The following is a 14,466-nucleotide window of genomic DNA, read 5'->3' as shown; positions in this document are numbered from 1 at the left end:
GAGGTAAATATCAGACTTCCACCTTCACAACAGCTTTTGCTCCACATGAACCATCATTTCTGCTTTCTTCTTCCTCTCCCTCATCTGCCACGGTCTCTCGTTTAGGACTTGTTCCTACACCGCTGAAATCAAACGGAGCTTTGCTACAGACTTCAGGGGGCACAGAATCAGGGCCCATACTCTTTTGTTCTCTTCCCTCCAAGACTTTTGTTTCCCCGCAATCATCTCCCTTTCTCTTAATTGTCTTTCTGTTTCATCTCCCGGCCCCATTTCTTCCTTTCATAATATTTTCTGGGACACTGCATTTTTCCAGAATACTTTTTCACCGGTCAAAACACCTACATTTGCTGCTAGCAGTCCCCTCATTTCCTCGCCTCCAAGGGAGTACAGATGGTGTTTCCAGCCCTGCCATCCTTTGAGGACTATGCCAGAGAAGGGCAGCTTTAGAAAGCCCAACTGTCAGAGGGTGTAGCAAAATAACTGAATTAATTCACATGCCAACCACCCTAGCCAGGCCCCTTACTCAGCCAGCATTGCCCACTTTCAGGCTATTTTGCCTCCTTTAGGTCCTCTGACATAAAACAGGTTATGACCATTTTCAAATACCACAACATTCTCCAAGTGCCCCTGCTTCTTGGCATATGATCAAAGAACCAAGCATAAAGTCAGGGTGCATCTAACCCAGTATAATTACATACCATAGAAAGAGCTAAGACTGGTTCTAGAAACCCTAGCAGTGTACATAACAGCCACACTTAACTATCAATGGATGTTAAAAGACACTAGTTCACATCATATAATAGCCGCCATTGGCTGCTGTCATTTTATTTTGTTTAGTCAAATCTGAAAAATAAAACGGATTGTTGTTTCCATGAATACACTTTATGCTGGACTTAATAGTGCTAAAATGCTAATTGTGAACAGTACTCTACATTGTAGATTGTGGAGAGTGGGGAAAATGTATTATGTTACATACCACCATGTCCACATGCGCCATGAGTCATCTAAGCATACGATGAGCTGGAACAATGCAGGCGGCACAGCACATAGCAGCTGAAATTAAGCTAACTGGCATACAATACCTTTTCATGAGGCACTAATAAATGATTGAGGATGGACACAGCTGCATACGCAGCGTTAGCTTTCAGATAATGAACATATACGTAATGCCTTTTTTTTTCTCCTCCACTCTTGTTTCAATGAAAAACATTGCAAACATTTGTGTACTAAGCAGCTAAGAAGTAAAATAAATACAATATTGTTTGCATGGTGAGCAAGCAGTCTCGAACACCAGCTCCCCAGTCTCCATTATAATTCTGGCCATCAACATTTCACAGATACTTACTTTTAACATCCTAATAGGGACTTTCAAGATTTTAAGGACAACTAAGTTAGTGTTTTTACAATATATCAAAATCTTCCTAAGGCTGTCAGGCACTTCTACATGGGAATAACCCATGCAGGGAAGAGCCAACCCCGCAAGTTCCATCTAATGAAGTTTCCTTTGTATTTTTGCATGGGGCAGGTGATTTGCCTCCCTCAGCAGAAGAAGCTAGGACACTGACAAAGGGATCCCTTCAGAATACAAGAGGCATCTGTCTTGATTCCTCTCTAACTCCCATCTTCACCAGTTCTCCTGGGCCTTTGTAAAGAATATGTTCTACACTTCCAGGGCTCTCTCTACTGCAGCTGCCTAAAGAACATGCAGTAACTAACCTTCCCGAGTATTTACAGCACAAAGGAGGTAAACTGCAAATAAATTCAACCTCAGCCTCAAGCAATACCAATTTTCCCTCTGGGTCAGGGAGGAGGAAGTTGTGAAAGAGACCAGTTGGGTGCTGCTGCTTACCTGGAATTCCCCAATTCTTCAGACACATTGAACACAAGTTCTTAAGTCTTTGGCCAGATGACCCTGTGAAAATGTATATAAAATATAGTTTAATATTCCATAGATCACTGTCCTTTGGATTTGGTTTCACTAGCTATTATTATTTGACATAGTACGCTTGTGATTTAAATCTTAGGTTTATTAAAAGATGCTTCAGATGGACAGCTGTGCTTGCTTCCAGTGTCACGGTTGTGTGTGCCAACTCCGTTGCATCTTTTGACTGTTAGCTGCTTTCTCTGTCTGTCCTAGAGGAGCTGCTACTCTTACTAATCTCATTCTCACCCTGTGGAGGCCCTTCTCTCCTCTACTCCAGTCTTCTGTGACACAGCCCAACAAGCATCTCCCATTGCTTCTCCACTGTACTTAATTTCTGGGACCCAAAGGAGCCCCATTAAGGATGGCACTTGGCCAACACCTAGAACACAGTTACATACACATTCTCAGAATACCTTCTTGTGCCTATCATGCCATTTTTATAGCTCAGTTAAATGCCCTAGCATTAGAGGTGAATGAACCCTGCAGGGCTCTGAGTGCATTATAAGGGAGTTAAATTATAAGCATGTTAAAGTTCTGCGATTGCTAATATAGATTTTATTTTATTTAATAACTGAACTTGTGTTCAGTAGGCTTAAGGACACCAACATTATAACATATACCCTACATAAAAAAGAATCAATACTCCCAATACATTACAATTTGATTAGAACCAAATAATTAAAACCTGCTTAACTTAGCAATAATATTGCAGAATATAATAGCGATCTCATAGTGCTTACATTACCCCTTTGTGTGGAACTGTGTATTTCAGGTAATATTTATACTGTTCTGAGAGCATAAAGAATGGCAAATAAATATGCAGCAGTTGTAATTTAGTTCCCCATATTACTGCACAAGTGGCTGTAAATTAATTCTTCATATTATAGTTTTTTGGAGCAAAAAAACACATTTAATAAAAATGATCTTTCTTATTTTCCTAACTATAGCATGAAAATATCTTATCCATATACGCCAGTAAAGATCTTTAATGTGCAGTGGCTACCAAGGTACAGTGTTAACTCGTGTTGTTAACTAATAATGGCAGTCTAAGGATGGAAAATAGAATATCCTGATGTTTTCTATGTTATGACTTCATGTAGACCTTTAGATTACAATGTGTTTATACAGCCCTGACAACATGCTCAATAAAATTGTGGTGGGCACTGAGTGGTTTTTTTTTTTTTTTATGAAATGGAAAAATTGTATAAACATTTTACTAGAGCAGTACCAGATACTCAAGCGCCTTTGGGTTTATTCTTTTCAGAAATAGATTATGGCAGACCCTGAGTGGGAGCGCAAACTGGAGAGAGAGTGCCAAGAGCTCTCACCCTTTCATACCCCTAAGCAAGGGACAGCTAAAGTCCAAGCCCTCGTACTCGACAGGGCAGTTCCTCTGGTGATGTAAATTGTCATACATCCCATGACTCCTCAAAGTGCAAAGGAAACGTTGACTCAGTAGTGCCAGTAGTGCCAGACTCACCAAAGGGAGTTAGTCAGGTCCTAGCTCTGTCTCCTTTTCTATACTGACTGTTGTCGTAAGATTGATGTAGTCGGGGGATGAAGGGGATTCATGCTGCAGCCTTTCAAAGGATGTAGCAAAATTGCTACTCCAGTGTGAACTCAAATCACACCTGGAGGTGCTGAGTCTGCATCAACACTGATGCAAGACGACTGGTTCCAGTGCCTGTTACTGGTGTGGAGACTCTCTGCCCCAACTTCCCTATCAGAATGTGGCTTTAAGAGTCACAGAAAAGCCTGTATGGGTTAGATTTCTGGTGTCACTATAGTGCTGCTTTTTTATTGTAACTGAACAAGAACAAACAGTACTTACTAGTCTGAACTACTCAAACAATTTGTTTTCTGGCTTTACAAGTCCATATCATTCACGGTACCAGGGAAAGTTCTCTCCATCACTGGTGGAGTTGATAACCTCTGCGTTTGGAGCTGTGGAAAACTTGTGAGTGTTGCTTAACAGCTTTTGTTTTATATTAATTATGTATAGTTTTTATAGCATCATCCCAAAGACAATACAGAGATTTTCTGCTGAACCACATTTAGGAAAAAATATGGAAAAAACACCCTCTAAATTACAGATAGTCTTAAATATACTTAAGTTACCATTTAAGGGAACAAATACCTTAACTGAAAATATTCACTGTGCATTTATTTGTATAGATCTGAATTTTCAAGGTTAATTAGTCCCCTCACTTGTCCTTTAAACATTAACGCTGTGCCTTTACATTTCATCTAAGTGCCAAAGCCATTTTCAAAGAGTCACAAGGCAGACTTTTATGCCCAGCGCTGGCCATGCCTAAATTTTTGTGTGTTCCCTGTATGGTCAAGGAAAATTAAATGCACAGGACTGAGGTCTTTATTTAGTTTTCATGTAGGGTTCCATCCTACAAAGAATTATGCCTGTGAGTAACTTTATTCACAAGAGTAGTCCATTGGTCCATGTACCTAAGGGTTTTCAGGACCAAGCCCTGAGTTATTACTCAGCCTTTACTCAGTTAAACTTCCACAGACATCGATAGGAGTTTGAATGAGTAAGGTGGACTAAGCCAAAAACTATAGGGACCTTAGAAACACTTGCTCTGGACCACATCCTAGTTTTCTCCCCCCACCTCCATGTTCCTGTGATGCCACTATCATGGCAAGTAGCAGCAGCAGCACTATATTTTCTCCTCACTCCCCTTGCAGGGATGAGCATCCACTGCAAAGGCTAGAACAACACATGAAAACAAACCAGTAAGAATGTTTGGCTAGGCTCTTGTGTGGGAAAAAAAATATGCAAAAAATGTCCAACTCCATAGCACAACCTACTTTCAAAACAATCAGAGCAAAAACAAAAAATACAACACAACTGTTGCTGTTCTGTGGTGCATCAGAGTAAGTCAAAAACACAAAAAAAGGAAATAAGAAATGCAGGTAGGTTGTCAATCAAAACATGTAAAAACCATGTCAAAATACAAATCATGTCAAACCAATCTGATAGCTTTCTTTGATAGGATAACAAGTCTTGTGGATAAGGGAGAAGCGGTGGATGTGATGATATACCTAGACTTTAATAAGGCATTTGATATGGTCTTGCGTGATATTTTTATCGATAAACTAGGCAAATACAACTTAGATGGGGCTACTATAAGGTGGGTGCATAACTGGCTGGATAACCATACACAGAGAGTAGTTATTAATGGTTCCCAATCCTGCTGGAAAGGTATAACGAGTGGGGTTCCGCAGGGGTCTGTTTCGGGACCAGCTCTGTTCAATATCTTCATCAATGACTTAGATATTGGCACAGAAAGTACGCTTATTAAGTTTGCAGATGATACCAAACTGGGAGGGTTTGCAACTGCTTTGGAGGATAGGGTCAAAATTCAAAATGATCTGGACATATTGGAGAAATGGTCTGAGGTAAACAGGATGAAGTTTAATAAAGACAAATGCAAAGTGCTCCACTTAGGAAGGAACAATCAGTTTCACACATACACAATGGGAAGAGACTGTCTAGAAAGGAGTATGGCAGAAAGGGATTGAGGGGTTATAGTGGACGACAAGCTAAATACGAGTCAACAGTGTGATGCTATTGCAAAAAATAGCAAATGTGATTCTGGGATGCATTAACAGCTGTGTTGTGAGCAAGACACAAGAAGTCATTCTTCCGCTCTACTCTGCGCTGGTCAAGCCTCAGGTGGAGTATTGTGTCCAGTTCTGGGCACCACTATGGAGAGGGTCCAGAGAAGAGTAACAAGAATGATTAAAGGTCTTGAGAACATGACCTATGAAGGAAGGCTGAAAGAACTGGGTTTGTTTAGTTTGGAAAAGAGAAGACTGAGAGGGGACATGATAGCAGTTTTCAGGTATCTAAAAGGGTGTCATAAGGAGGTGGGAGAAAACATGTTCATCTTAGCCCCCAAGGATAGAACAAGAAGCAATGGGCTTAAACTGCAGCAAGGGAGGTTTAGGTTGGACATTAGGAAAAAGTTCCTAACTGTCAGGGTGATTAAACACTGGAATAAACTTCCTAGGGAGGTTGTGGAATCTCCATCTCTGGAGATATTTAAGAGTAGGTTAGATAAATGTCTATCAGGGATGGTCTAGACAGTATTTGGTCCTGCCATGAGGGCAGGGGACTGGACTCGATGACCTCTCGAGGTCCCTTCCAGTCCTAGAGTCTATGAATCTATGAACCGGTTAGGTCAGCAGCTGTCTGAACAAAACATAACATAACAGCTGTTTGGACTTATGTAGCAATGGACCTTGAGAAGCTGCACACACCCAATACTACACATACACACCTAGCCTTAAACAGGAACAGGAATGCTGAGGTCAGGGCGCAGGAAACAAAACAGGAGCAGGAAGTAGGAAGACAAACAAACACACACCCATAATGACATACACAGATGGTACAAGATAAAATGTGAACCTCATATAACTGGATAATCAGCACTACTGAGCATGTGCGGCTCTAAATTAGCAAAAAGTAAAAGTAGCTGAAAATCAGGTAGAGTGAGTTCCTATAGGACTACTCATGCATGCATCAAACAAACGGTTGTTCAGCCTTGTACTAAATGTGATATTTTTCATACTTAGCTATTCCTAACCAGTTGTGCTACAGTGATTTATTGAGGGGGGGAGGGAGAGTAGGCTTTTCCATCTATTAGAACTGAAGGAATAATCAACAAACAATAGAATATTTAGATAAATTAGCTATTTTTTCTGACTATTAAATATTTAAGAGACGATCACACTTTCCTCAAATTTATTCTTCAAAGTTATCTAACACATTTTAGGGGGGAGATTAACTCTGGATTAATCACAAAAACTGCTTTCTGACAAGTATTGAATGTTTGGTTTTTTTTCACTATATTGGTTAGCTATGATTGGTCAAATGAGTCACATGATTATTTCTTCTTCCTTGATTGGCTAAGTGCCCAAGCACTTTGGAAGTAACACATGTGCAAATTCAAAATTCAGTTTGTGAGTACTCATACATGTGACTTTGAAATTCACTTGCCATGAACATTCATATTCAGTGGTAGATTAAGCCTGAACTGGACCTACATCCAAAAGGCCACCACTGAAGCAAATGGTCCATGTTTCCTTGCCCCACCCAGTGTTTGGGTAAAGTGGGACGCAAAAGGGGCAAAGTCAATTTATGCTAAAAATTCAAGGGAATATCCACAAGAAAGTGTTTGCTCTCTCTCTCCAGCTCTCGAATAAGCCATTTACTTGGTAGCTAGTATCTTTCAAAAACTTTAGCTTCTTATATCAATGCAGAAAAATAAATTGGGAGATACCCCCAAGTATGGCCAATATGAATTCATCCTAAATTCTGGATTATGCAGTAGAACTATATAAAATCCAGTGATTCTCTCACTGGAGTGTTTGTGAAACTTTTATTTGGGTCTGATTTGACTGGGGCCACACCTCTGAATTTTGTTTTGAGTTTCAGGTTCTTACTGGCTTGGAATGAACCTAATAACCCAAAGCAAAAACACGGTCTAAATGGTCAAGTTGCACCTGGTTTTGTGCCAAAATTGATGTGAAACTAAAAATTTGGCCATGGTTCACTGCAAAGTTTTGTTACCAGCGGTGCATTTTAGACAGACCAAAGCTGCTTTGAGTTTTTAATGAATCATAGAATATCAGGTTGGAAGGGACCTCAGGAAGTCATCTAGTCCAACCCCCTACTCAAAACAGGACCTAAACCCCAACTAAATAATCCCAGCCAGGGCTTTGTCAAGCCTGACCTTAAAAACCTCTAAGGAAAGAGATTCCACCTCCTAGGTAACCCATTCCAGTGCTTCACCACCCTCCTAGTGAAAAAGTTTTTCCTAATATCTAACCTAAACCTGCAACTTGACACCATTACTCCTTGTTCTATCATCTAGTACCACTGAGAACAGCCTAGATCTGTCCTCTTTGGAACTCCCTTTCAGGTTGTTGAAAGCAGCTATCAAATCCCCCCTCATTCATCTCTTCTCTAAACAATCCCAGTTCCCTCAGCCTCTCCTTATAAGTTATGTGCTCCAGCCCCCTAATCATTTTTGTTGCCCTCCACTGGACTCTTTCCAATTTTTCCACATCCTTCTCGTAGTGTGGGGCCCAAAACTGGACACAGTACTCCAGATGAGGCCTCACCAATGCCGAATAGAGGGGAATGATCACGTCCCTCGATCTGCTGGCAATGCTCCTACTTATACAGCCCAAAATGCCGTTAGCCTTCTTGGCAACAAGGGCACACTGCTGACTCATATCCAGCTCCTCATTCTGCAGAACTGCTGCCTAGCCACTCGGTACCTAGTCTGTAGCAGTGCATGGGATTCTTCCTTCCTAAGTGCAAGACTCTGCACTTGTCCTTGTTGAACCTCATCAGATTTCTTTTGGCCCAATCCTCTAATTTGTCTAGGTCCGTCTATATCCTATCCCTACCCCCCAGCGTATCTACCACTCCTCCCAGTTTAGTGTCATTTGCAAACTTGCTGAGGATGCAATCCACGTCATCCTCCAGATCATCAATGAAAATATTGAACAAAACCAGCCCCAGGACCGACCCTTGAGGCACTCCGCTTGATACTGGCTGCCAACTAGACATGGAGCCATTGATCACTACCTGTTGAGCCTGACAATCTAGCCAGCTTTCTATCCACCTTACAGTCCACCTAATGAATGCAGGTGAGTTGTATTTTACAATGGAACTTTCACAAAATTCTGTTCAAGTCCAGAGAAGACACCTGGTTTGAATAGCTGAACTCTTGAGCAACCCCATAACAAGCCAATTAGCATTCCCTTATTACTACATTTCCAATAGGTTTCTAAAGTTAGTCCTTCTTTTAAGATTCACTGAGGTGTAATAAATCCTCTGAATGATCTTAATTTGTACTGCCGGCAATTTTATCTATGCAGCCTGTTTTATTGCTTTACAGTGTCAAACTCTGAAAAGTTCCATTTTGATAATTACCACATAGATAGCCATACAAGCTCCACTCTAGTCACATTGGCTCCAAAATATTCATATGCCTTATTCTTCCCCATTTAGGTGAAATATTGCTAGCTTGACACATTTACTGAATGAGTAGGTAACCTCAACCCAAGCCCTAGGACTGGCCATGGACATAGTTTCCTAATGATAGTTGCTATAAACACTGCAGGTGCTACTGATTTTATATCTACTGCTTCCTGATGTGGCTCCCTCTCTTTTTATAGAATATCATTTGGGACCAAAATGAGAATCCCATCATGACCCGTGTTTACTATTAACTTCCCCAACTGTGATCGTGAGAGAATTTCACCATTCAGAAATTTTGCAGCTAGTAGTACTTTTTTAAAAAAAACCTGAGTTTTAGTGTTGTTGAGAAGTGCCGGGTTGAAAAAAAAAATCAGGGAACCTGACATTCTCTGTTCATCATGGACAGATCCAGGGGACGTTAGTCTGTTTTTATTCAGTCCTCACCCTCAGGCAAAACTGAGGCCGGAGTAAAGACTAAGTGAAAACAAAGCAAGGACGTGAGAATTTGGCTCCCAGAGAACAGATACAGCATAGCATAACATTGCACCTCTTCCCACATTTTAGACACAGATGTGGGACACTGACTAGGAGGGAGCATTTCTGCAGGTGAAAAAGATACTTCAGTCATAATGCTCACTCAACTATTGTTGTCTCTTCCAGTGTTGCAAAGGTATCAGTTAGGCATATTTTTTAATCAATCTTTGTGTATCTGGAATAGATTTTTTCATTCCATGTTAACAGAGCAATTTACCACAAACTGTTTTAGGCTCCATAACTTTTCTGGGCTGATGGTCAGGAGATCAAGGACAATCACTTTGCAATAATGCCCATGGTAGGGCATTTAAGGTAGGTAAAATTAGAAACAGAAAATTAGATGCTTTTTTCTAATGTTTGAGTTGACGTCGTGCTTTTAAAATAATATTTTAGGTAGAACTGAAATAGTGCAATTCTAGACGTATGCCAAAATACTTTGAATGTCCCAGAGGATTTCTGAGACAAAAGTAGAATGTAGTGGAAATGCAGTCTGGTTGGAGGAATTTCCCCAGCAGTGTTACACTTGTACTTATCTTTATAGCTTCTCACACAAATAAAAAGATGTCACATACATATCTGTTCTTGCAGAACAGTCACCCCATCCATTTAAATGTACTGGTGTGAAGCTAAGAAGATCATGACTGAGCAGAAATACATAAGCAATATAAATGGCTTTAAAATTGTCTGGGTCTTCATAATTAAAATATAAAACCAAATAGCTTCTTATAACTTAAATATGAAGCAACTGAGTGTCACCTTTGTCCGCATATATGAGTCCTTTCTGCAATGAATGGAACGGAAAAGGACAGCCATAGCCTGAGGTAAGATGCATGGTTGGCATATTGATATTGTTATTTCCTTTCCTTTCTTGTTTTGCTGGATTGCAGCAATCACTAATTGTTTGTTTGTTGCTTAAGGCTTTTGTCATCCTCATTCCTTTCTGACTCAATAACAAACTGAGTAAGCGAGGAATTCCTGTTCTGCATATGATACTGCAAGGAGAGGGAAACACGGTTTTTAACAATTATGTAAAAGTTTTCCCCTCAAGTATGTTTTCTGAAAGCTGGATGTTACTGCACACCATGCAGTGAGGCAGTGCTCACCGCAAGAGTCAACCAATCGGTGCAAATACAAAGAAACAAGAGAGAGAGACACGAATCTAAAACCTGACTTTTGATCCGAAAATGGATTTCCACACAATTCAGTTTTGTGAAATGTCTTGCTTTTTCTCCCCAAACACATAATGAAAAATGTCTAAACCTTGAAAATTGTCACAAAATGGAACTGTCATTCTCCAGCCAGCTCTATTATTGATTGAGCCAACATATGTTTTGTCCATTTAACATCAGGCAGCAGAAGAAAATGGCAGGAGTGAACTAACCACAAAAGAGCCCTACTTCAGAGACTCAAGGAGAGTAAGGGAAAAAATTACGTGTCAAATATTGATATAATCAAACTGATAGTGGGAAAAAACAGTTTAGCTTCAGAGGCAACTTTAAAGTGTAGTTTTCCCCAAAAACGTTACTATACAAATCTCATCATGGTATTCTATGCTTCTGGTCTGTCAAGGAGGTCCTGACCCATTGTGCTCAGTTTTCAAGTAAAGAGAGGCTAGTTTCCTAACTCCCAGCATGGCAAACTCAGCTTGTGCTCGGAGAGTCAGAGTTCTTTCCTCCTCATGCATCATCTCCAATAATAAATATTTATTAATGGTGGTGAAATCTCAAAAAAAACCCAGCATGATTTCTCAGAGCCCAAGTTCAATTTGTGGTGTTGGCAGTTAGAAAAAAAACATTTTTAATTCTATTTTATATCTGGAAGTCATTAAAAGACAAACATGACATCCCATGATAGCCTTTTCAATCACTTTTCAGGGTTAAACCCACCACCTTAAAGACTTCCTGGATCAAATTCCTGCATCTTGTCATTATTCTGTAACACCCCAGCCCCTCTGTTTGGAATGTTTTATAGATCCAATTAATGTATTATTGCCATCCTGAAAAGTGCTTTCGCACTGAAGTTATCTACATAGCCAGCCTGTCACTAGAGGGCAATGTAACCCCATAGGTGTCTAACAAGTGCAACCCCATTAGTCATGTTCTTTGGCCTGTCTCGCCATTCTTCTATCAGTCTGACTCAGGCTCTCAATGGAGTGCCACAGCTGGATGTGACTTCACTTGTGTAGCAGTACACAACATTTCCTACTTTCATACCTGTGAGAATACACATACATACACATGTTGTCTTGTCTCTGTAATGTCCTTGGTTTGGTATTGGACATAGAGGCAGCCAATCAAGCAACACAGAAGGTCCAAACAAACAAACCTCGATTACACCTTACTCAGGCATCATGCTGCATGCACCGTGCCTCAATATAGCCTGTTGTATTTCCTTGTGTGGGACATTACCAGGTGTCAAAGCCATAGTCTAGAACAGTATCAGAGGGGTAGCCGTGTTAGTCTGGATCCGTAAAAGTAGCAAAGAGTCCTGTGGCACCTTATAGACTAACAGACATATTGGAGCATGAGCTTTTGTGGGTGAATACCCACTTCATTGGATGCATGTCTAGAACAGTTTCTCCACAGGTTATCAATATAGGAAGAGGAGAAATTCTCAAACCCTCATACACGTTCCCCTCATTGTTCTCTCTCAGGTGAGATGTGCTGGTAACTGCCACTGATGAGGTAACCGATGGTGTTCTCCTCCTTTCCTGCTCTCCCTCTCCTCCCCACTACCAACCTCTGAGATACACTAAGCAGCACAGTGAAAATCAGCAGGAGCAGCAGTGAGATAGAAGAAGGAAGAGAGATGGATTTGGTTCAGCAGCCCCTAGCAGCTGGAAACAGAAATTGCAGGGAAGCCCCTGTTTCCTCCCTGAACAAAGACTGGGGCAAATACACAAGGATCATACCATGTGAATGCTATTTGGGAGGTACATTACCAGCGTATAAACATTTATGATAAAACCTTGTATGTGTCTGAATTGCAGCCATTGTGGTTTGATTGTGAGACAATCAATGTCAAATATGTGATGTTAGGTGAAAACTAAAGTAAAAATGGAAATAAGATTGTGACCATTGTTGCCTGGAGGGGCCACATGGAGATTGCTCAATTGGAGCAAACTACAAAGACTAGGGCAGATGATCCGCCAAAACTGGTGGTTATTCTAATAATTAGCTTCAAAAATACCTTACTGGTTACCCAGAAAAACACAGCTCCCTTAAAGCAATCCAGCCTTGGGCTCCCACCCAGACCGCCAAGTCAAATATGATGATGATTACTGAAAATCTTGTTCACTATATATACAAAGTTCTACTAATCCCAAGAGATCAGACACATTACCCACTAGGTTAATTAATATTTCAGATCCTACCCAAATACATGCTTACAGCCAATTCTTCTTAACCAAACTAAGATTTATTAAAAAAAAGAAAAGAGAGTATTGTGCTTAAAAGATTATACATATCAGTATGTATAATGTTCTTAGGTCATTTTCATAATACAGACTGTAAGCTGCTGAGTTTCCAGAATTAGTTCATCAGGTTATAGTCCAAATAGGCAGTTCACATACAGAGTTTGTTCATATTCTTCCATGAGAAGTAACAGGGTAATCCAGACTTCAGTCTTGAGACTCAAGCTTCCCCTGACCAAGCTTAAGCAGATCTGAGATACAAGATTGGGGCCCCGGAGTACTTTTATAGTTCTCTGGCAGGCTATGGATAGCCCCTGGACAGTAGGTATTCCTTGGGTGAAGCATTATGGCTTTGAAGTAAAACCTGCTATTTCCTATGTGTACACAGGTACTTAGTTGCATTCATCAGCATAAAGTAATTATCCATTAAGCAGTTCATAGACAGTTTACTACACCTCCACCTCGATATAACGCTGTCCTCGGGAGCCAAAAAAGTCTTACCATTTTATAGGTGAAACTGCATTATATTAAACTTGCTTTGATCCCCCAGAGTGTGCAGCCCCGCCCCCACCCCAGAGCACTGCTTTACCGTGTTATATCCGAATTCGTGTTATATCGGGGTAGAGGTGTACAAACTTCAAAGAGAAATATAAACAATTACTTTACACCCAAGTTTCATCTAAACATTGATATTCGCTTTTGATCTCTGAATCAATAGAATATAGTGACAGACAGGAACCATCTGGTTACATTGTTAACATCTAACAAGATACAAGTAAACATATGAATACAATTAGTATTTACCTCTAATTCTCTAACAATACAGGCTTGCATCTCAAAGCTCTAGTATAGCTAACATGGCTTTGTTAGCAATTTATAAGATATGGCCCTTATTGCCATTGGTGTACTTCTCTAATAGGTCTTCAATGGTTAAGAACATAAGAACATAAGAAAGGCCGTACCGGGTCAGACCAAAGGTCCATCTAGCCCAGTATCTGTCTACCGACAGTGGTCAATGCCAGGTGCCCCTGAGGGAGTGAACCTAACAGGCAATGATCAAGTGATCTCTCTCCTGCCATCCATCTCCATCCTCTGACGAGCAGAGGCTAGGGACACCATTCTTACCCATCCTGGCTAATAGCCATTTATGGACTTAGCCACCATGAATTTATCCAGTCCCCTTTTAAACATTGTTATAGTCCTAGCCTTCACAACCTCCTCAGGTAAGGAGTTCCACAAGTTGACTGTGCGCTGCGTGAAGAAGAACTTCCTTTTATTTGTTTTAAACCTGCTGCCTATTAATTTCATTTGGTGACCCCTAGTTCTTGTATTATGGGAATCAGTAAATAACTTTTCCTTATCCACTTTCTCAACATCACTCATGATTTTATATACCTCTATCATGTCCCCCCTTAGTCTTCTCTTTTCCAAACTGAAGAGTCCTAGCCTCTTTAATCTTTCCTCGTATGGGACCCTCTCTAAACCCCTAATCATTTTAGTTGCTCTTTTCTGAACCTTTTCTAGTGCTAGAATATCTTTTTTGAGGTGAGGAGACCACATCTGTACACAGTATTCGAGATGTGG

General features: G+C 40.5%; 1 long non-coding RNA gene across 1 annotated transcript in view; it reads right to left on the bottom strand.

Annotated features, from left to right (window-relative positions):
• Positions 1 to 1,848: 1,848 nt before the first annotated feature.
• LOC123361717 overlaps positions 1,849 to 14,466 on the bottom strand; it is a 62,207-nt gene continuing 49,589 nt past the window's right edge. The window contains exon 3 of the long non-coding RNA XR_006576200.1: positions 1,849 to 1,912. This is a non-coding gene — a long non-coding RNA (uncharacterized LOC123361717). The remainder of the gene's footprint in view (positions 1,913 to 14,466) is intronic.

This window comes from Mauremys mutica, chromosome 1 (genome assembly GCF_020497125.1).
Source record: "Mauremys mutica isolate MM-2020 ecotype Southern chromosome 1, ASM2049712v1, whole genome shotgun sequence".
Taxonomy (NCBI): Eukaryota; Metazoa; Chordata; order Testudines; family Geoemydidae; genus Mauremys; species Mauremys mutica.
The sequence above is the reverse complement of the archived record's forward strand: the minus strand, read 5'-3'. Positions and strand labels throughout refer to the sequence as shown.